Below are 23588 nucleotides of genomic sequence, written 5' to 3'. Positions count from 1 at the left end.
AGCTCGGAGCAAGGGGCGCCCGGGAGCTACGGCTTCCTCTTTCGACGGGCGCGGGGAGGTTGGACCACGTGATGCGGACGGGGACGTTTGGGGGACTCTCCCGCAAGCCTGCTTTGGGAGCGCTTCCCCCAGAAGGACCAGCCGCACAGTCACAGAGCCGGGAGGTCAGAGCCAGCAGCAGCCTTACAGCAGCGCGGGGAAACTGAGGCACGAAAGTGCCTAGAGGCGCCAAGTGAAACTCACCGAAGCTCGCAACCAGAAGGAGACAGATAGGAAAACGTCTTAAGATTTGTTAGGGTTTTCAGATCCAATACACTTAGCCGTGATAAGCAACACAGAGAGAAATAGATATATGCACGTGTGTATGTGTGTGTGTGTATCAATACATACATGCATATATGTGTGTATATATGTGTGCATACATAAGCCTGTGTGTGCATATATATGTGTGTGTGTGTGTATGTATATATGTATGTATACACGCACACATTTAAGCTATGGTTTTGATGCAAGCATAATTATGGAGCAATGCATTACCTATCACACTTCTCCCAGGGGTTTTCATTTGGGTTTCTTGTTTTCAGCAATAACATCAGGAACTAGTTAGATCTGGGTGAGCAGTACACAACCCCACCAGGATTATTCAGGCATCTACATTAGTTTGCTTTTCCGCATTTGCATTCTTGGGTGTTCCTTTCCCTTAACATTTTTCTGTTCATGTTTCCTTGGCACAAATGATCATAGAAAACGAGTCTCAAAACCATTCACCAAAGTATCTAAAGCAACCACATTTTCAATTAGCACATGCAAGTATTTGTGCCAGAAGTACCTGTGAACTCACCCAATTAAAGAGCAGAAAAGAACAGAAACATGAGATTTATCAGACTAAACACAGCTAAACAAAGCAGCGTGCATAGAAAATAATGTATATTTTCAAGTCACTGGTTGTGATCTGTCCAAGAAGAGTTAAAAAGAACATTGGCTGCTGAATAATTAGGAGAAATCAATTTGTTCATGGGTGTTTTGGAAGCAAAGGAGAAACCTCTACATAGCTAATTTATAATGTTTCCAATTGGAAACATAATACAAAACCTCCATATAAATTTCCCTGACATGATCATGAGGAAACCATGATTCTGCTTGTCAAAAAGGAAAGATAAGGGTTACCTTTTCTCTATATATTGTTTATAGAGAACATATTTGCCAACCCGCCCCTGTTGGGAACAAGTGCCTTTTATCCCTTTGTAAGTTCCTACTTGTCAAGTAAGTCCTGCCTGTTTGAAATATTCATGCACACTACATCACATATATTTCATAGATACATTCAGAGGCAGACAGTCTATGGAACATGGTCCCTGTGGTGCTCAAAGAGAGGAAGTCATATATAGCACAATGTCACCAACCAAGAGACGATTGATGAACTGGGTGAGGCCAAGGTCCAGTTATAACAACATTAATTCTCTTTTTGTCAATGTTTTTATGCTATAATCCAGTGCAGGCCATCACTTTTCTTCCTTTGCAGATGAAGCTGCTATCTCTGTGCCCCAATCATCTTCTGAACCTGTTGTCTGACATTTCTATCACTTCACCAGCATATTTTTCTCTTAGCACCAGTTTCATAACACTGTTAAGTAACCCTTAGGTTTGATATGCCCCCCACCCCACACACACACACATAGGACTGCATATAATCACAGTTAGAAGGTTTAATGAGCAGCTGTTTCCTTGGCATGGCTTAAAATGGGGAGTAGTAGAAGTGAAGCAGAGAATAGAAAACAAAGGAAGTCCTAGCTATAATGTGGATCTGAGTCACAGGAATGGGAAAAGACTCTTCTAATAGTGCAGCACAAGTGCAGAATGAGTAATGGGGAAGCTGGGGCATCCCTGTAACACTGCAGCACAGAGCTTGACAGAGGACACAGGAAAATAAGGGAACTACAACAATGCAGCATGGGTTTGCATCAAGGAAAGCCAAGGTATGCTTTTAACTGTACAGTGCAGGACTGAGCTGGGGTAGAGAGGAAAGGAGAGATACCGCAGCAGAGGACTGAGTTGAGGATCTGTCAGGAGATGGGGAAACAGAGGTTGCCTGCACCACTGATGAGTTGGGGAACTGAAAGGAGGCAGGTAAGCAGTTGTAAGATCAAAGAGAGAGAAGATCACAGCAAGAAAAGCACAGGGCACCTAATAAAGCAAAGGAAGCATGGAGATGGAAAACATGGGCTGAGCCCTGGCAACCGGGTTAATCAAACTTTCTGCTGCCTGTTTTCTTTGCTTTAACTTGTGATTTGTCTTCAAGTTAAATATGAAAACAAACTAGTGTGTCATTCCAAAGTGCTGGGATCAACACCTGCTGGGGAAAAAAGGAAATCCTGGAGCTGAGGTCCCGGTCTCCTTAACATCAGGCTGGCCCAGGTCATGGGAGCTCCCTCTCCAAATGCCAAGTCAAAATGTGGCTCTTCTGCCTAAGTGCTGCTCCCAGTGTGAAGGTGGCAATGTGGGATTATGAATGTGAGGAGCTCTGCTTTGCTCTTGCCAGTTATCATCAGGCCCTCTCCAGGGGATACACCTAGACTGTTTGCTTCCTTCCCTGCTACATTTTACAGCATTAATAGTGCCTCTGAGCCTCTTGTGTATTCTCTGCCTTTTTGATTAACTCTCTTCATTACAGAGAGCGTTTGGTACAGAACGGAATGATGAAGAGCGAATCCACTTCTGTTTTTCATCCGAAATATTCCTCCTCCTCCCTCTCTACCTCCTGCTCTGCTCTGATGCAGCTGTTCTCTGTGACACACCAGGATTTCTTGCAATTGGTCACTACTGTGCTGCATTTTCCTTTTCCTGCTTTTACCACACTTGTGCTTTAAGGAGAAGACAGGCTACCCTTTCACTGATAAGCTTTCTGTGAAACCCTTCTCAGTACCGCTGTGATCCCTTACCCCTCTGATCCCTACATGTAGCTACTCTATATACATTCAGGCATGCATGTACACACACAGACAACCCTGCCTCCATCTGCTTCCTGTGCCCCAAGGCCTCTATTTTTTCCATTAGTCTTTATAGTTTTTTACCACAGAGTTTGCCATAGCTGATACTGGCTTGTTGCCTCCAGGGCAGAGGAGGCACCTGACAGGTTGATCCCCTACCACCACCTGCGAAACATCTTTCTATGTTTCCCCTCCCTCCCTAGTTCTTTTTTCTCTCTCTGCCTGCTCTGCCACAGTCAGGCGATGGCATATTGATGACTGATCTGTTGATGGAAACGATCGGAAATTTCTGGTCTCTACTTTGTGAAAAGCGCAATCCTGCTGGGGAGGATAAGACAGCTTTTCCTGAAACAGACAGCTTCAGCCAGAGGTGTAAACTTGTGCTGTTTACATCACTGTCCCGCTAGAGCTGGTTGCTGTGAAATGGTTTAGATCCAGCTCACGATGTGAAACAGGTTGGTGAGAGACAGTTTTGAACTGACAAAGAATCATTTCAAATTAAGGCCAACTTAGTGCAGCCCTGGCTAGCTAAGCCTTCAGGGGATCCACCACCCAGCCACAACCAGCTTTTGAAGGGCTCCTATCATCTTAATGTAGGGAAACCTGCCAATGTGTTCATCTTGTAGACCAATATTTTATGGCACACTGTGACTCCAGGCTGTAGCAACAAAACTTGCTGTTGGTAAGAAGCAGCTCTCCTAACTGCTTACATCCCGTTCTGAGCATCTGGCCACTGGAATATGCCTTTGGGGAATCCTTTTTTAAATACAAATTCAAATCTTTAAAATTTAAATCTTTTTTTTAAATGCCAGCATTGTTCTGGCTTGAAACTGAGCACATGAGGTTCTTCAGTGTCCCCTTCCCTGCAGAAAAAGTGGTCCTGCATGAGGAGGAACAGCATCCATAATCTGAATGTGACAGAAAGGAAGACACAAGGCAAATAGTTTTCTTTCCTTTCTATGAATCAGAGTGTAGCCCACAAAGAGTGGTGAGAGGCTGCAAGAGGAAAATGCCTTTCCAATAACAGTGTAGAATTATTGCAAGGAGATCATGAAATTCTGGGGCCAAACCACAGACTCCTTCCATGATTTACAACTGCTCCAATGCTGTATCTATTCTGTGGAATTACCTATCTAGACATATCTATACTGTGTATATCAGTGGGGCATCCGCTGCATCTGCTGCTAGGATTTTTGTTATGTCACAAGTAAGAAGGGAGTACTCAACTCTCCTCAGAAGAGTGACTGGAGCCTGCATACCCTCTTATCAAACAAATAAGATTAATAAGCATGCCATCTATCACTGGAGCTGTACTCTGTGAGGGGACAATAACCACAAGGCTTGCACTCACCCCAGGATAGTCACCAGACTATTACTTGCTCACCTGCTGCTTTATTGTTTTGATTCAATATCTCTTAGTGAGCACAGTTCCTCAGGAGTTCATCAGTACTCTGGTTTCTTACAGACTTGTTCACCTGCTTGCCATTTCCCCCATGTGTCACCAGCAAAGACAGGCACGTGCTGAAGGATGTAGTAGTTTGGGTGTTTAATTTAGGCACTGTACTTACCACCAGATTTTCAAAAGACTTAGCGCACTGAGCAGTTTTGAAAATCTAATCCTTATCGACCTATCTAAACAAGAGCTGAGCAACAAATGAGCTTGAAAGGGCTTTCAGGCCTACCTAGAAAAGACAAAGGGCTTCTTCCTTGGACACTATACACCTTCACATTAGTGGCATTTCCCTGGTTTGTGGTGTTGTAATGGTCTCACTTCTCTCATAGTCAGAAGATTGAAGGAATCATCTAAGTGATACAACTAGGTAATGGAGTTTCTCCCTTAGCTTGTGCTCCTCAATATCCTTACTTCCACTTCCCAGCAGACAGCTCACAAATATCAGCTGGGTACTTTTTGTTTCTTTCAGATGTGTTGATTTCATACACTGTGATGAAAGCCATTTGCTGAGAGTCAAAATGTCAAGAAAAACACGGATGACACCGACATCAAGGTAGGTGAGACCTCTCAACTATACTACATGAAGAAACCATCATCTAGCTCTTTCCCAAATCCAGGCACTACACAAAAAAAGAGCCTGCCATGTATTCAGCTCACAAAAATCTGGAGCCTCAGAACAAGACTGAGGTCAAGACTGGAGGCTTTCCAGTGTCTGTTCTGCCTATTTACTTTCTAATGTCCTTGGGCTGCCCTGGAGATCTCTAGGCTCAACTGCCCACCCTCCCCCAACATTTCCTCTCCTACTGTCTGGGGACAGATTAAACATAAACTTTCAATAAAACACAAACCAGAGGATATTTTAAATTATTCTATATGCTGTGCACACATCTAAAACAGGCAGAAAAATATGGAAATAAGAATAACATATTTTGCTTTGCATCTCTTTAAAATACACATCCCTAAAGGGATTACCATTCCCTCCTCACCTTTTCAGCCTGTTATTAATTCTACTTGCTGGCCCCTTACATTCTTTAAGTGTATTATTGTCACATAAAATGCTTAGCTCCTTGAAGCCCAGTGGAAGCAGACCACTCCATTTTTTCTCCAATAACTATTTGACAGACTATACACATTTTTGAAAACCCAGTGAAAAGCATCTGTCCTGGTTTCACAGGGCTGTATTTATAATACGTTTCTATAGCGAATCACTGTAAAGGATGTAAGAGAGTTATTACTGTAAAGCCAAGTCATGTTAGCTTGTGCCTAAAAGAAAACTGGTGTGAGGAGATTACAGAAATAACAATCATGTCATCCAAGGATCTCTAAATACTTCTGAGGACAGGGCTATACAGGGCATGCTTTGCTGATATAGGTACAATGACATTGTATGCCTACAACCTGCCCTATTGAGGATTCAGCTTCTATCAGTAAGACTGCATTTCTGCCAATAGAGTTTATTTCCGACTAAGCAGAATAAGCTGTGCCACCAGAAGTGCAGTTCTGTCACTATAACTGCAACTACACTAGATGATTTTGCTGGCACAAGTGTCACAGTCACCAAGCACAGCTCATCACATTTCTGACCAATGTGGTGTAGGCCAGAGTCAGCAACTTGTTCAAGCAGTGGGCTGTAATAACCCAGCTCAAGTCTTGGATGGGCCAGTGCTAGGACCTTGCCACTTCTCCCACCATTTCTTCCTGCTACCGCTTCTGCCTGCTGGCCCAGCTGCAGTAAAGGTAAAGTCCCCACTGCTTGGGCAATGATCTTACAACAAGGTCCCTTCCAGCTCTAAACTTTTGTGAATATTCTGTGTGAATCTACCCCACAGGCCACAGATTGCCAACCCTCCAGTGTAGGTCAAGCTTAAGTCTCAACCTTCCAGATGCCTAACCATTATGCAGCCTCACTCCTGAATAAAGACATTCTCCACTCCTGAGAGGCAGAGCATTCCTACAGTTACCTGCTTTATTAACTATATATATTGTCACATATGAGTGAAGTGAGTAAAAATGGGAAGCAGACACATGTCCTTTCTTCCTGTTTCTCATTCTCCAGAAGAGATGATATATTGCTTACCCTTTTTATAACCTAGCAAAGATTGAAGTTTGATTGCTTTCCTGGCTACATCTACTATCTCAATAGTAGTGGGGAAAAAATACCCCAACATGATGATGCTAGAGCCTATCCTTGGAATTATGTCACTATTGCCTGTGCATACTACCAGTTTCATAATGAATTGCATGCCTCTTCTTTTTGCATTAGTGTCCCTGTAGTAATTCCATTGAAGATAACAAGATAACTATAGATAAATAGCTTGAGATAACACCAGTAGCCCTTTTCAGCTCCACATAACTTTGGCATCTGCCTTCAAAGATAGGCCTAATTTGTTTATTGTTTGTAAAGCTTTTTTTAGCTTGAACATGTAATTCCCCCTGTTCCAGTTTTTTCCCAAGGGTCTATTGTTCACCTATTAAAGATATTTCAAGCTGGTAATTGCCTTCTGCTCACAATGAGATGTGTCCCTGAGCTGGAGTCCCATGATATAATGATATAAGTTATTTAGCAATTTTCAAATTATCTTCATGCCACCGACATGTATTCTCCACCAAATATTATTTCCAAGAGGAAATAACAGTAGGTTTGTTTCCCATTCCATTAGCCAAAATTCCCTTTGCAGTTTCCAGTTGCTTACGTATCTTTATTCTCTTACCATCATGTCCTAAGCTGTTGGTTATTAGTGGTGTGTGTTTTTCCATTCTCTCCCAAAAGTGGGTGCATTTCAGTGGAAAGTAATGATTCCTATAGAAAAAAATCAATCAATTAATCATCAATCAATCAATCAATGAAGGAACCCTTCCTTCCCTTTAAAATCTAGTATAGGCTGCTAAGTGGCTATACCAGTGTATAGGCCTATTCTGGACCACATGAAGGCAAGGAGGTGAATAATTAGAGATGCTGGCATTTCAACACTACTCACAGAATTCATAGCTAATAGACTGTAAAGAGAGGAAGGACTTCTATGATCCAGTTGGACCTTCTGTCTAACCTGGGAGATTCAACTTCAATAAATTATTGTTTGAATGAGAGTTCGGCTTTTAGAAAAAAAATACCAGTTTAATTTAAAATCATAAGCTGCATATACTTATTGAATATAAAGTAATGCATACTCCATTACAGTGCACTAACCAGCATGCTGAGAGAATGGGATTCACTGGGGATCAGAGTTAAGGCTGTTGTATTGTGACAAGCTATAGAGATAAGCAGGGAGATTTGGATTGCTGGCAAGTTTTGCACAGCTCCACATGTGACTCACCTCAATCATGAGGAAAAAGCTTCTCCCTCTGGGTCTCTCCAGTCACTGGTAACAGGTGTGGAGGAGGAAGGGACCTATTCCCCACACATCTAAGAAGCAAGGCAGCTAGGAAGCATGAGGAAGAAAGTGGAAACCAGAGGACTGGCAGGAGGAGTATGGAGCTATTTGGGAAGAAAAAGAACCCGGCATGGCATAAGATCTGGGAGGGGGGAATGTTGCTAGGGCTTTGGGAAGGCTGCTGGGAGGTCAGTGGGAACATGTGGGCCTTTCATGATGTGTGGTGTCTTTTTATCTCATTCTTCATTACGTTTTCTCCAAGCATGTCTGTACTTCTTTCTTCCAGTCAATCTGTGCTCTAATCTTCCCTTTACCTCCTTGCCAGTTGTCCATGGCACCACCTTCACACAGAGGCATCACACAGCTGGGACCAGCAGGGCAGCACAGAACGAGGAGGTGCAAAAGACATAGCTGGCTAGTTACTGTCAGATGTTACAGTGGCCTTCCATGGGAGAAAAGACCAGTTCTTAGGTGCCCTGTTGGAAGGGCACCTACTAGCTACCTTTGTTGCATTAAACTTTGGTTCTTCCTTTACCTTCTCTAGGAAACAGACCTGTGCACTTACCCCAGACTGGTGTGAAATGCACTGGAATCATTTTATTAGCTTTGGGAGGGAGTGCTCCTCATTCTTGAAAATTAGACCTGGAAGGTTTGAAATTTGACCAAAACCAACTCTTCTGTATTAATTCTTTCTTCTTCTTCTTCTTCTTCTTTGGTTTTGTTGGGAAAGAACCATGTCTAATTCTCAAATAAACACAATTTATTAAATATTTGCTACTTGTGACTTTGTAAACAGTTTTTACAGAAACCACTGTCAAAATCTACCTCTATTTTAGATTGTGTAGTATATAATGTGTTTACATTTGGCTGCGAGAGAGAGAGAAAAGGCAGACCCTTTGCAAATATTTTCAAAAGAAAAACATTTCAAGTATTTTACTTTCAAGACATATCTATTCAATTCTTTCAAACATTTCTAAAAATATTTTATTGCCAATGAAATTCAATTCTAAAAATGTGAAAACCTCATGTGAAATCATGAGGATTTTTTTGATTTTCTCTCTGCTTTTCTTACTAAGAGAATCAAAAGCAATCTTATCACACATCAGTAGTTTCACCTTAACTCTGAGAAAGTTAACATGCCTCCATAACAAACCACACACACACAAACATACACCCACAAAGCCAGGTATAGAAGTCTTATCCCACAGCTCTAAACAGACAGACAGTCCTCAAAGCCAACTTGAAAAAACGCATCAACTCTTGGGAGACTATTGCCTTAAACCACTCCAAATGGGGGAAGAGTCTTCTACAAGGACCTCAGTACTCTGAAACCTTACAACAACAACAACAGGAGCTGGAAAAATGGGAATGGCAGAAACAGCATGTTAGGGGACTGAATCAAGAATCCAGAGCCACCCAGCCTGCATGGAAACACACACCCAAGTTGCAGCAGAGTCTGTCAATCCTGGATCAGCCTAATTGGTCATCTTCAGACCCACGGATAAGACAGTCATGGAAGACAACCATCCTTGACTGAGAGGGTTTGCCGAAGAATTAAAAAAAAGAAACAACCACTTAAGTTATAGAGTGTGTAGCATTCAACTGCCTTACATAAAACAGTCATGTCATTTGGGTAACAGATAATCAATAGGCAGAGGGAGTGATTTGATATAAAAGGAAGAAACAGGACAGGGTGAACCAAGGAACAGGGCAAGGTGCTATGAAGATATCAGAGGTGTTGAAAGCTCAGTGAGCACCTGGAACAGACTGGGTTGGGGGAGGAGTACAAATGAGGGGAAACAGGCAGCAGGTGAGGGGAAGGGAAGTCTTACCTGCCTGAGCTGCTGTTCAGTGGCAGCAACCCTGTGGCTGGGCTTACTGGGAGCAGTGCTCTATTCGCTTCCCCCCACCCCACTGTACATAATATTGGAAGCAGGGTTGTGTTTCTTCTGGCAAAGGTTCCAGGGAAGAGGGACTCCATTCTATTTGCCCCCCTCCCCCACCACCCCCCAGATGTGGTGTTTGGTGTGGGCCTGCCCAAGCCCAGTTCCAGTGGCTGGGCAGGGGCAGTGCAGGGCTTCCCACGCTGCCGCAAAGACTCCTGGCAGGGGGGTGGATTCTGGCACCCCCTCATAGACAGTGCCTAGGGCAGGTGCCCTGCTCAACTCACCCTAACTGTGCTGCTGGAAGAAATTATGCTTGTCCAAGGCACATAAAAGGTGTGAGGGGTGGGGAGGGGGATGTTTTCCCTTTGCTTATAGGTTAACCCTTTATTTTAAAAAGTAGCTTGTGGATATTTACCTATAGCTGCCAAATACAATCCATGGCAAAAAGTTTCAATGCACACCACCAGGAGTAGGATCAGGCCCATAAACCGTGTTGAAACTGATGGGAGACTTATAAGGCACTAGCACAATCATTATTAACTTTGCTCTATAACTGTCTCCTTTATTCACCTATTCTGTTGCAAGAGCTTCCAACCAGATTTAATTATATGGAGTGTTTGAAAGATGATAAACAAGATGCTTGTGAGCTAGAGGGACCAAAAAAACTGTAAACAAAAGCAAAATGGCAAAGGGGTTAAGGTTTAATAAACTGTAATTCAAAGATATTTTGATGGGTTTTTTTCCCTTTGGATATTGCAGAGATATTTTCTCTTCCATTCAGGGACACTTTCATCATTTCAGACAAACATATTTCCCAAGACCAAGTTCTGTAGCTGGGCTGGAAAACAGAAACTTGCTGTAACCTCGTTTGGAAATCTGAAAAATACTAATATATGCAAGTTTACAAATTTCTCAGGGCAGTGACATTTTCTCCTTCATGTACAGCTTTGAGCACTGTCAGAACCCAGAGTAGTAACATACATAGAAAAAGAAACACACGTGTGTGCACTCATATGAAGAACTGAATATTTTGTGCTGGACAGAACACAAACACATATTATCGACAGAGGTGTAGGCAGTCAATAGAATTTAATGGAACATGCATGGCCTGAGGCATGTTAGTGTAGAATTTAATCTGTGTTAATCTGTTCCGGCCCAGGGAAGTGCTGTGTACAGTATTTATCCATTGTATATTAGGTTATCAAGGGCTTTAGGATGAACAGTGCTCCAACCCACATATGTAGGAGAAATTATTAAATATTATAGCTTTCAAGGTACATAAAAAGGCACATCTCAAAAGTCAAGAGGTAGGCTGTGTCTTTTGAGAGCTTGCTTAGGTCTGATTTCACTTAACGTGTGCCTTGTTTGTTAGCTTTGGACTTGCCAAGAGTGAATCAAAATGCAGAATTTTAATCCTCCCTAACACTCAGAGACAATCATCAATGAAGGGGAAATACTGCATTTCTAGCATCTTGCCTTCTCCAAGAAAGACTGCCTGCTGTGTAATACACACTAATCTCTTCTGAGTATCAGCGGTTTCCTGCCCCAACTCATGCTTGCAGACAAACTTACAGTGAGAGAGAGTCAAATCCATACATATCTATGGCTATTTGAGAAAAATAACTGATATGTGTGAGCTGAAGTTAGAGAGAGAGGCAGAGCTGTTCTGTGATTCTCTGTGAACTGCAGTTGAGATTGATTCAGAAATGCCAGAAATAAAACAATATACAAAGAATAAAACCCAGGGCATTTTTTTAAATTGGCTGGGGGAAAAATAGCTGTGGATTGTGGTAAAGAGAAGCAGATGGTTGTACATAAAGAGGACAGGGCGCTGCTGCTGCTACTGCTGCTGTATCCTCTATTGTAACTGCTAGAGCTCAGCTCCTTCCATCTGACAGAAAGGCCTCTGGGCAGTTGACGATGAGTCAGATTCACGTGCATTGCATGGATGTCTCCGGAGAACCCCCAGTTGCTCCCTTTTATTTGTGTCTTGCTGTCTCTAGGTTCAAAATGCAGCTCCCAGCCCCACATTAAAAGTTCCACCTGCAACTCACAAGATTCCTTTCCACTATCCTCACACTCCTCCAAAGCAATTGAGGCGCAGGTGGAAACTAGAACTCAGTGCCGCAAGAATTCACCATGAGGGAAATACTCCCCAGGTGTCCAGCTGTGCTAGGAGACTCCCAAAAATCTCAGAACTACATAAAAGAAGAAACCAAATGATGAAGAGAAGCCTTTGAGGGCAACAGGTGCCAGCAGGCCATGGTTCACCTTTTTCCATGAAGAGCCTTCATTTTACAGTGAAACCTATAGATGTATTAGGCAGCACCTCCATGTTCAAGGTTGGAGTGGCAACCAGCTTCATTTTAAATCTCTGCAAGGCACTCTTATCTAGAAGATTTAGAGTAAATTCTAATGGACATCATTAGTATCCTTGAACTTCGTTAGCACCCATAACTCTTGGTTTGCATTGGAGCCTCAGGACCTAGGAGACCTACAGGCTAGCTGTTCTGGTTAATTACCATAATTACCTAGCGGAGACCAACTGAGAACTCTAAACTGGAATTTGCAATAAGGAGGACCCTCTTTGCCCACCCCTGCTATCAAGCAAAGCTCATTTGGATCTATACAAGAAAGTCTGGGTCAATAGTTAAATGTGGTTACAAAAAGAAAAGACCATCTTAAAATTTGAGCCATCTGGAATTTCTCTTTGTATAGAAAGAACAGGTCCTGTTGGTTTACAAAAGAAAAGCAGCCTATCAAGGCATCCTTTCCCCTCCTCTTTAGAAAGGGGCTTTCCTCTGTGAAGAAGAGTTCCAGGAAGAGAAGTCACTGAAGCTTCCTGTGCTGTCGACCCCACCATGGGCAGTACCCACAGAGGGAAGGAGAAGGGAATGACAGGGGTCTGCGTGGTGCTCAGCACGGAGTGATCTACCAGCATTTCACTGATATGCACAATGGCAGTAAGGAGAAGCATTGCCACAGGCTGTGCTGTACCTCACATTGTTGCCTTGTGGAGAAAAATAGTGATTTTTAGCTGCCGCTGTGCAAATGTTTATGCAAATTTTATTAGCATAATTTACATGCTGGAAAATAATTAGCATGCAATTATGAATTTCATTTTTAGATTTCTTTTATAGCTTTAATGCTGGTAAAAAGTGCTAGATTGACAGCACCAGTGAATGAACTCATCTTTTTTATCTACAAGGCAGCAGCAGGGTAAACTCCCAAGTACTGCCCTCCCAGCCTTCCACAGGCATGAACAGTGAGGGGCAAGGGTGCTCCTTGGCTTTGCTGATTCTTCCAGTTGATGCAAAATAAATTTAGGACTGGGTCACAGCTTCATGTCAGATAAAGCCACATCCATGAAATGGGAGCAACTTTCAATCCCTGTTGTAGTGGGCTGGATTCAAACTGGAGAGATATGACTATAAGGCGCTAGAGAGGCTACTAATAGTGGTCTGCGGCATCCAGTCTCTGAACACACAGTGCATAGGAGGAGGTTATCTATTTTGTTTCTTTTCTTTTCTATCCAAGTTACTTGAGTCATCAGCAAATTCTGGTGCTGGGGCCTTCAGGCCTATAACAAAAACCTCTATCACTTCAGCTAAAAGAGTAACTGATAGCCTCAGCAAGCTATTTTCCCTTATGGCATGTGTGTATGCTTTGCCAACAGGTAATAATAATAGGTTATGTAGCTCTTTCTGGAGAACAGCAGGATGCTGGATATTAGGATTTCCAGTTCTTTTTCCTGGATGTATGTGAGGAGTGTTGTCTACTGGGTTGTGCCCTAGCTACAGGCAGAGGACCTCAGGTGGTATATGTCAGCATAACCATCTTAGGTTGGTTGAGGATTTGGCTTAGGATATTCAGGTACATAGATTGGGAAGAATTTCTGCAGGACATTGGGGCTAAATGGATTGCACATAGGTTCTGTTCTTAGCTCTACCACAAGTGCATTTGGGCAGCTTTTCTCCTCTGTTATCTGTAACAGGAAGGATACTTCTGTGCCTCAAAAGGTTGTGAGGCCTTTTGCAGTATTAAGGGCTTGTAAAGCATACAGAAATGTTCACACTAGCCAGAGGAAAAGATGAGACTTGAACTGAGTCTCCCAGCTAATTCATACTCCCTGACTCCAAAGGAGGAGGGGAGGGCTTCCGTCATGCTCCCTCTTGACTTTAGCTGTCAAGGTACTAAGGGATGTGGTACAGTCTTCAAGATTTCAGGATGGATAGTAGCCCTAGCTGTACTTGTCCTATGGATAAAAGATTCATCCTCCAGGGATGTTACTCCAGCACCTGTAACAGCTGGTTTCTTAAGAGCTCCAGACTAAGACAAATAATGCAGACTTACAGCTCTTTACATTAGCTGCGTGGCCTGACCAAGTGTAAAATGTACACCCACAAATCATTCCTACTCATTACCTTCCTGAACACAACTGCTTCTGCATAAGGGCAATTGCCGTGTCATCCCTCAACAGCTTTTAAAAGTGATGCTGAGTGGGAGCTGGAATTTGTTTATTGGGAGCTTTGGGTCTGACCCACGCAGGAGCTGGGCACCATTGAAACCATCTGGCCTCCAGTAGGGTGCTCTGCACATTGCAGGATGAGAGCCTTGGCTTTGACGTGAGAGAAGGAGGGATAGGTATAATTTTCCTGGGGTTAAAATATCGCTCTTCGTGGCTGTGCCTGACTTCTGCTTGCACTCCTATATTATTTCATTTCTTGCCCTCTCTGCACAGCCAGCACCGGGTCGGCAAGGCAGCAGCGTGCACTGTGTAAATAAAGTTTGTTGTTCTCCTTTGAAGTACCTAGGAAGGCTTTGAAAACCCGACTGTAGCAGTTCTCAATAATCTCAACTTTCTGCTCTATTTCTCTGGTTAACCTTGCTGACTCAAAACAACAAAAAACATAGCCTAGAGGAAATAGTGCTCACTGCTTTCTTCACTTTCCAATGGCATTTCACTAGCAGATTTTTTTCTGAAGATCTTTGATGTCCGTTCGTCTCTCTGCCTGGATTCCCATTGAGACAGAATGCCTCTTACAAGCAAGTTTCCCTAGACATGGGGTAGAAAGCATGACTGCCTTCCCCAGGCCTGAAACAAGGAGGAGGAGGCAGTGAGGGGGCGGTGAGATGCCAGCAGAAAACAAGTCAATGAAGAGATCTGTTTGATTTTTTTCCTAGAGGATGATGGGAGTGAGTGTTTCTTTCATATCCCTATCCTAGTTGCTAAGCTAATAGATACCCTGAGACTGCCACCTTCCTTCCAACCCAGGAAGGTGGAACAAATCTCCCTTTTAGAGTCCTTTAATGCTACTTTGTAGTCAGCTCAAGAGGTCACTACTGAAAGGTGTAAGATGCCCCCCCACCAGCCCCACTGGGGTGAGCTTTATGTTTTTATGTAACAACTGACTGAAAGAGCAAGAAAGAACAGAGAAGGAAACCAAGCCTCCAGCTCGGCAGCACAAGGCTACCCTGTGGGCTAAAGACAATGATTTTGATGACAAGGTTGTTTTGGGGAGGGCAAGAATTGTTCCCCAGCTCCCTCCTTTAGGCCAAGGGTCTGTTTTTCTACCACCCAGGCATCAAGGACTACTGTAAAACTGCCTAATGCAAACAGTGTTTGGATGGGACTCCCAGAACTGTTCCCCAGTGAGCAGATCAGCTGCTCTTCAGTATCCAAGACAGTCCACTGCTTCTCAGTACCCAGGAGCTCCCAACTTATTATCCAAGGTGTTTGCATTTGCCTGCCCTGTTATTCAAACCCAAAACATGCAGCACAGAACAGGGAGGGAAGCTGATGTTCTCTCAAAGACCAAGTTATATGGAGTTCACAACAGCACCGGGATCAAGGTGGGATGGGATACTAGGGTGCAGCAACTTCTGTGTAAGCCTTGTTCCTGAAAATCTGCTCGAAGAGAAATTTCTCATGCACAACCACCAAAACTTACCCAGAACCATTATTGGGTTCCTCAGTGGAACATGCAAAGCAGAGTTGCGTTGAGTTGCTTCAGCAGCCCCTTTCAAGGCATTTCCTCTCACTCTCCTTCTCTGGATGAGTCTCTCTCAAACAACTTCCTCTTCCAACCCCAGATGAAAGCAGGAAGTGTGGAGGCTAGCCAACATTTGTAGCAACGAAATGTGATCATCATACTGATTCAAACCTCATAAGAAGGTCTGTTTCTCCCAGTTCTTCCTGCATTGTATCCAGTTCATCATACAGCTTAGACCCATTGACACAGACACACCTAAGAAGGGCTGAGAGAAGCAGCTCTACAAACAGACTCTGCGGAAATAGCTGCAGAAATAGATGTAATTTGGCTCATCATTACAATGGACTGAAGCTGGGCACCAGACTTACCTAACTGATAAAGATGAGTAACTACATAATGAGGTTAAAATATTCATTAAGCTAATTGCATGTTAATTAAGTAAAGGATGCTATTAGGGATCCATTGAACTCCATCTGTGTGTGCAAACAGGAGTGAAAATAATCACACCAGAAAACAGGGGAAAGAGACAGCGCCAGCTCTTGAGGTACAGGAGTCATGATTACAGTGATGGTTGCAACTCCTGTGCGCTGCTCAAAGGTCAGGAAGGGAGCACAGTCTAATGGGGAAAGCAGGGGTGACTGGGAGTTATGACTTCAGGATTCTGTCGCCATCTTGGAATCACTAGGTACATCACTTCCTTACCTTGTGCCTCAGTTTTCTGATGTGTGGGCTTGGGATACTTTTCTGGGAACACCGTGTGGTTGAATTAATGCTTATGACATGCTGTGATATCACCTGTACAAGAGACGGCAAAGCAAGGCAAAGTCTCTTTGCTATGTAGAGAAGAGATGCTCAAAAAATAGGGAGTACTCCTTCCAGCCTCACTTTCACTAACAGACCTGCTGGTGCCAAGGGAACTACTTGCGGAAGTAAAACATATTCACAAAGATTGCAGGACCGCGGCCCAACAGGCTGGAAGGAAGTGGAAAAGTCCATCTCTGCAAACAGCCAACTGAAGTGGCTAAAAATACCAAGGCCACAAATTACTCTTCCATTTAAACCTCTAATGTCAGCACTGCAGAGGACAGTTTCTAATAAATACTTCTTCAAAAAAAAAAAAGGAGAAAAATTCCATCTGAAATAATTATGGCCAATGCTCTGTAAGACAGAACAAGGGAAGTGCCTAAATATTTCATGTTAAAATTCATCAATAATGAAGGACAAGCACTAAATTACATAACTGCCACCTATAAGTTAGATAATATTTTCAGCTGGGGGAAAGAGAGATAGGGCAAGTCCACAACCTATAGGTTTATTTCCATACATGAATAATTCAGGCAAATGATACAATGGCATTTAGAGGGGGAGACTCAGTAAGGAGCAAGAGGATTTTGGAGAAGGAGCTTACACTGAAGCTGCACAATTTTTAGAACCCAAAGGACAATTTAGAGCCCATTTGATTAATTCCCCCTCTCTTTCTGGCCAGGTATGGACAGATTGTTCTCTTCTCAAATGCATTGGTTATTTGAAATGGCTGGAATAATTCTGGCAAATAATTCTCAGCTAGTGGCTAGTTCACTATGCATAACAGGAGCTTTGATTTGGAGTGTGGGTGAACTGATGGATTTCTCTTTCTGGGCCTGATGAACAAACTCTCAAAATATTTGCTCTTGTGAATCTGACATTTGCTTTCCATGCTTATTCTTTGATAACTGCTTAAAATATATTCTTTCTACAACTGCTCCTGCTAGCAAACTGATCCCCTAGAGCAGTAGTTCTTAACCAGTTGTCCATAGCTCCACGTGCACTAAGTCTCAAATGAGAAGTAATAGAACTGCTTTAGTATAGCACTGCAAGTAGACTAATGCTTCTGCTGAAAGGCAGAGTTAAATAGCCCAGGTGCAGCACTGTGCTGAATGGTTATACTGTTTCTGATTTCAGAGGCTGCATGTGCAGAGCTAGCTTGGGCAATTGTACACAAAGCTGCCGTGTGTTAACATAGCACTGTGGTTATAACTGGGCGGCCTCAGGTTCTGGCTACACTACTTCCAGGTCCAGAAGTCATGTGGATCACTTTGCAGTTGTTAAACTGGGCTGCAGGTTCAAAAAGGTGAAGAATGACTACACTAAACCATTTGCAGAGATGAACACAGAGCCAGTGTCAATGCAGGTGAAGTAAAGCCATTTAAAAACTCAAACAGTGATTCATGAGAAATTAATCTGCAGTACTAACCCATCTCTAGGGATGCTGGCACGGATCCTAACTATCCTTCTGAGGAGTGGGAAGGAGAAGAATCTGCTAATCCATAAATAATTCTATAAAGGACCTGGCAGATGAAGCTTTATTGAGAGGTTGATGATTGTCATGGGTAAAGCTCAAACTGTTTGTAGCTTTAGTTAAGCACCCAACTGTGTGCATGCTCCCTTGCATGATTGGAGCCTCTAGGACACACTTCTTGTGGCAGGGGTCCAGACAGCCTCTCTCTCAAGACCCCAGACTAAATCAGAAAGTGTGAGCATTGAAAACAGAAACAAAAGTTATTCAGAATTTTTCAAGCTGCAGGAGAGAGAAAGAGAGAGAATTCTGGGTAGGTTGGGGAACTAAGAAGGGGTGTTGGATCGTTGGCTAATACCAAAATGCTTGCTTTCCAGAAACAGCCTTGGGAATTGCTCAAAGAGTCAGCAGGAATCCATAATCATGACCATTTTATGGCTATTCAGCAGCCTGTGCATAATGGTTTTGGCTAGGGGTCTGTCTATTTCCAGGTAGATAAATATGCACATAATGAAAACTGCCACCATACTTGGCACTAACTGAGAGTCAAGTTGGCAGTATCAGCAGTCAGACTAAGGGCTGCATTCAGCCCCTGTGGCCTCCCATACCTAGAGGTGGTCTTTGTCCAACAGGAGGACACATGAGCACTCCTAGCCTCTGCTGTAGCTTCATGTGGAAGAACAAGAAACTCCAGTTTCCCTCATTCAACAAAAAAAAATTAAAAGAAGCTTCTCCAAATATATGGCAGGAGGTTGAAAGGAAGGTAAGAAAGAAGAGAGAAAGAAAGAGAAAGAGAATGTTATTTTATCTGAACTGTTTTATGGACAAGATGACCTAATAAGTCTTTTCCATTTCTAACTTCTCTGCTTCACCTATCCCTAGTTTATCATTAAGGAATCACTTATGCAAATTCAATTAAGTATTTAACATTTTCCTTCCTGTAGCTCTCCGCCTCATCGACTCTCCATCTCATTTCAAATCTCAGTTGACAATATCTCGTACCTCTCGGCTAGCATTTCTCTCCCCTTATGCTATTATCTTGGTAATTGTATGATTTAATTTCCTCAAATGTTTTGGGTTTCACTTTGTATGAGAAACAGTTAGCCAAATAAAGCTGTGCTGCCTGATATTAGCACATGTCTTCTCAGCTACACACTAAAGGAAATCAGTGCTTTGACCTTTCAACTCTGGAGACTTGTGTTCAACTACTATATTAGGTCAATAATAAAAATGACATTTTTCCATTTCTTGTTCATTTTTTGCTTAAATGTAATAAGAAGTGGAAGAAAGCTGTCAGATTTGCTCAAGAGAATCCTCCTGCCAGGGTTGCAGTGGGGCTACAGGACAGGAGTGATGGGCAAAGCTGGGTGTGGGGTACTCAGAGAAGGAACAGCATGGGCCAGGGCATAACTAGCAAGTTTTGCACATTAGGCAAAACCCTGCTGGACAGTGAGGAGCGGGAGGGTGCTGAGACCAGAGACTGGGGTTGGGGAGAGAGGTGGCAATCTTACCTGCCCCAGGGACTCAAAGTCCTTGGCTTCTACAGCAGCAGTGCAGTATCCCTGCCACAGCACAGCCTCCCTGGGGGGACTGCTATTTTGGCTCCCCCTCTAATCTGGTGCCCTGAGCCAATCCCCCATTCGCCCACTCCAGGTTATACTACTAGTACAGGCTGCAGGGGCTGCTGTTCAGGAGTGAGTGATGTTGACAAAGCAGCATTTGGGAATCCAGCAGGTCTGACTGTAGGCATCAGGTGCTATAAACTGTAAGGTTGTATGGCCCTGGGATTTGAATAGCATGGGAGAATAAGAGGGACTGCAGGTCAGGACTGAGGTATAGGACACAGCTGTGCCTCATGTGTAGCAATAGCTTCTGTTATCCTAGACCTTCACAAGAAAACTCCAACCAGTTAGTGCCCCTGGTATTATCCAGTCCACCGCTTTATAACTTTCTCTGCCCCAGTCTCCCTCTTTGCAAGCGCGTGCATGAGTGTGTGCGCGCGCACACACACACACACACGTTCAGTTGTGGGTAAACTTCCCAAGTTGTAAAGCAAAAGCAACATTCTAGAAACAGCTCAGGAGCAAGACTTTGCTAAGTGCATAATTATACCATACTTGGGGTAATTTTCCTTTTCCTCTGAAAATGCACATTGGCTCTGATTTTCCTATCTGCAGATTGTAAGCTCATAATTAGCAGCAAATTACTCACACAAGTGACAAATTTTGTGCTTTCAAGTAAACAGACAAAATACCCGCAGTTTACAAATTGCCTCTTGGTGCTGCAGACACCTGGCTCTTTCCGGCCTTATCTAGCCCATGTGTTGGGGGAAAACTAAAAGAAAACATCTTTCCTTAAGGAGCTTGGATGGCAATGTGAATTATTAAGCTACCACCAAATGCAGCAAAGTTGTTTGGGGAAAATGCAAAGTAAATGTCAGAGACTTTCCTTGGGATCCCTAGAAACCTGGGTTTGTGCAGCCAGCTCCTCCCATAATGGTGGCTGGAAGCATTGGCACCAGAGCAGAAAGTTCCAATGTATCCACAGTGTGGGAAGCATGCTGAGCCCCAGTATGCAGGACATTTTAAAATGACAATGGATAAAGTTGTGAAGCATAAACTACAGGCACAGGCAACTGGTAGGGAGACCGGGGGGGCACGTGGCCCCCCCATGACATTGGTCCCCAAATTGGCATGGCTCAAGGGAGGGCAATTTTTTTGCCTAGCAGACCAGCATTGTGTTGGGTCAGGGGGACACTAAGCCATGGCACAGAAGTATAGGAGTGGATATGGACCTTTTGGCCTGCCCCCAGACCGGCCCACAAATTGTGTCCCCACAGAGCCGGGAGGCACCAGTCACCCCTGACTGCAGGGGATACATCTGCCCCAACTGGGAAAGGGGTAGAAGGATGAAACACATGGTCAACATGTCTGCTTTCACTTCAAATGTCTATATTGTCACAGAGCTCTGGAGTAACGGAGATCTGACTGGTGGAGTGGAAATAGGGGTGTAACTAGTAAGAAGTCTCCTCTTTCTAAGGCGATTAATTATTTTAATGAAGGCCAGATTCTAATTTCAGTTACATCATTGTACAGTAAATCTGCAGCTATATGGTACAAGATGCTGCGGTGATATATATCCTCACCTCTTTGTACAGTCAAACACGTGTTAACAGTCATTCTAAATTACATAGGTACAGATCTGCATGTCGCATTGAGCCTATGGATTAGGCTGAGTGACTAGAGTTAGGAAGGTACAGCAGACTTGCCTATGTTTTACAAGTTTGCAAGGCATCAGTGAGGAAGTCTGCCTGCAAGGAGACCCACAGGTGGGTGCAGCAGGGTGGCAAAATTCTCTCTACTAACTAGATACTGTCTGCTTGCTGAACAGAAACCAGAAGCACATCTATTCATGCATGGTCATGTCTAGGAAAACAGCTTACTAGGTAATATGCTTTCCAAGGACTTTATTCCTGACAGAACCTCGCTGGAGGTTTTTAAGTAGAGGCTGGATGGGTATCTGTTTGGGGCTGGTTTAAGAATAGCAAATCCTGCAGGAGATTGGACTAAACAATTCTCCAAAATCCTATGATTTTACAAGGGACATTTAGTTGACAACAGCCTGACAATAAATACACCCAAAGGAGCAAAAGCAATTATTGAAGGGGACTACAATTAAGACAAAGGGAGACAAAGGAAAAATGGAGAGAGGGGGCAGTCAATCGTCTTAATAGCAAGCTCAATTCAGGTGCTGAATAATCTGCCAAGGGAAGCCAGGCTTTTGAAGTAGTACGGCAGTCCCCCATCCCAGAACAGTACCATTGTTATGGAGACTTATACAAGCAAACAAAGGCACAACCATGTCCTCCTACTTTCAGCTTCACTGAAAACTCAGAAGGGGAAAAATATACCATTTGTTTGGCAAGTAGAAAACGATAAAAGATGTAGGGAAACAATTGTTTTAAAGATGGAAATGTACAAATGGATATTATATAAAAATATCTAAGCTAAAGGTTGCAGTTGACCTGGCATCATAAATGTTTGGTTATTACATATTAATATGGAAGGGATGTTTGCAGGGAAAAGACAGGATAAAACAATTAATCTAGAGCATCCATCCAAAGAGAAGCAATTGTTCCCTGTGGGTAGTACCGTGTGAATATATTAGAAACAGGCCTGGTCACAGAAGCATGTCATATAGAATTCAGTCACATTTTTAAAGGTGATCTTAAATCCCTTAAAACACGTATATTTAGAAACACTATTTAAGTTCTTCAGTAATAACAATGCTTTGCACTTCTGTTGCAAATCCCATCTGAAGAACTCAAAGCACTTTACAAACATGAATGAATGAAATTTCACAACCCATAGTGTGGGAGATGAGTATTACTAACTGCCTTTTAGAAATGGGGGAATTGTGAAAGAACATTTAAGCAACTCGACTGAAGTCACCCAGTGAATCAGTGACAGAACTAGGAATTGGAACCAAGTCAGAGTTCTGAAGGAATTTAAGAATGAAACAGCTGAGCTGCAACCAAAAGCTTGTACTTCCATTAATATCAGCTACGGTGTCAGAGGACTGGAGCCTATATTCAAAGAAGGAGCTGGGAGTGATTCTGAGAATAATGAACCAGTGATTCTTGCTTCCATACTAGAAAAACTGGTTTAAATGATAAGAATAGAATTATAAACACTATGATAGGGACAATATGATAGGGACTAACCAGCGTGGCTTCGGTAAAGAAAAACCTCTTCCCTCTGTTAGAATCTTTCAAGCAAATCAGCAAATAGTGGATAATTGAAAATCAAAACTTAGGACTTTCAAAAACTTTTTGACAAGGCAGTTAAGAACATAAGAAAATGAGAATTGCCATTTACCGAGTCAGACCATAGGTCCATCTTGCCCAGTATCTTATGTCACACAGTGGCAGGGAGTGGGTGCTGCAAGGCAGAGTGAACACAGTATGACCAGGGCTTTTTTCCACTGTACCTCTCTCACTTGTGGCATCCAGCATTTAAGGTCTAGGAAGTTCTAATTCAGAGGCTGTACCTCTAACTCCCATACTCAATAGCTACTGATACTCCTTTACTCCAAGAAAGGGAGGTAATCCCAACATGGATCAAAGGGAGCAGGAGGGTGCAAAAGCCCCCATGGCTCACCAAAAGCATCTGGGAATGTCTCCTAGCTAAAAGGGAGGTGCACACCCAATGGCAGAAAGGGGCCATCACCAGGGGGGATTATACTGTGGTTGCTCGGGGCTGCAGGGGGGCGGTCAGGAAGGCCAAGGTGGAGATGGAACTGGGATTAGCTTCCCGGATCAAGGACAACAAGAAGTCCTTTTTTAAATACACAGGGGGCAAAAAGAAGGTACCGGGTAATGTGGGGCCCCTGCGAGACACAGTAGGAAATTTGGTCGTCACACCAGACAACAAAGCTAACCTATTTAACGACTTCTTTACCTCCAGTTTCCTGAGCAGGGACTGGATCAACCCCACACTGGGCTCCCCTCAAGCCCCAGGGGAGGCACACCTAGGCCAAGGGTCAGTGAGGATCTAGTCAGGGAACTTCTGGAGGGACTGGACATATTTAAATCAGCTGGTCCGGACAATCTCCACCCCAGAGT

Source organism: Crocodylus porosus, unplaced genomic scaffold (assembly GCF_001723895.1).
Source record: "Crocodylus porosus isolate Cpor-Errol unplaced genomic scaffold, CroPor_comp1, whole genome shotgun sequence".
Classification (NCBI taxonomy): domain Eukaryota; kingdom Metazoa; phylum Chordata; order Crocodylia; family Crocodylidae; genus Crocodylus; species Crocodylus porosus.
The sequence above is the reverse complement of the archived record's forward strand: the minus strand, read 5'-3'. Positions refer to the sequence as shown.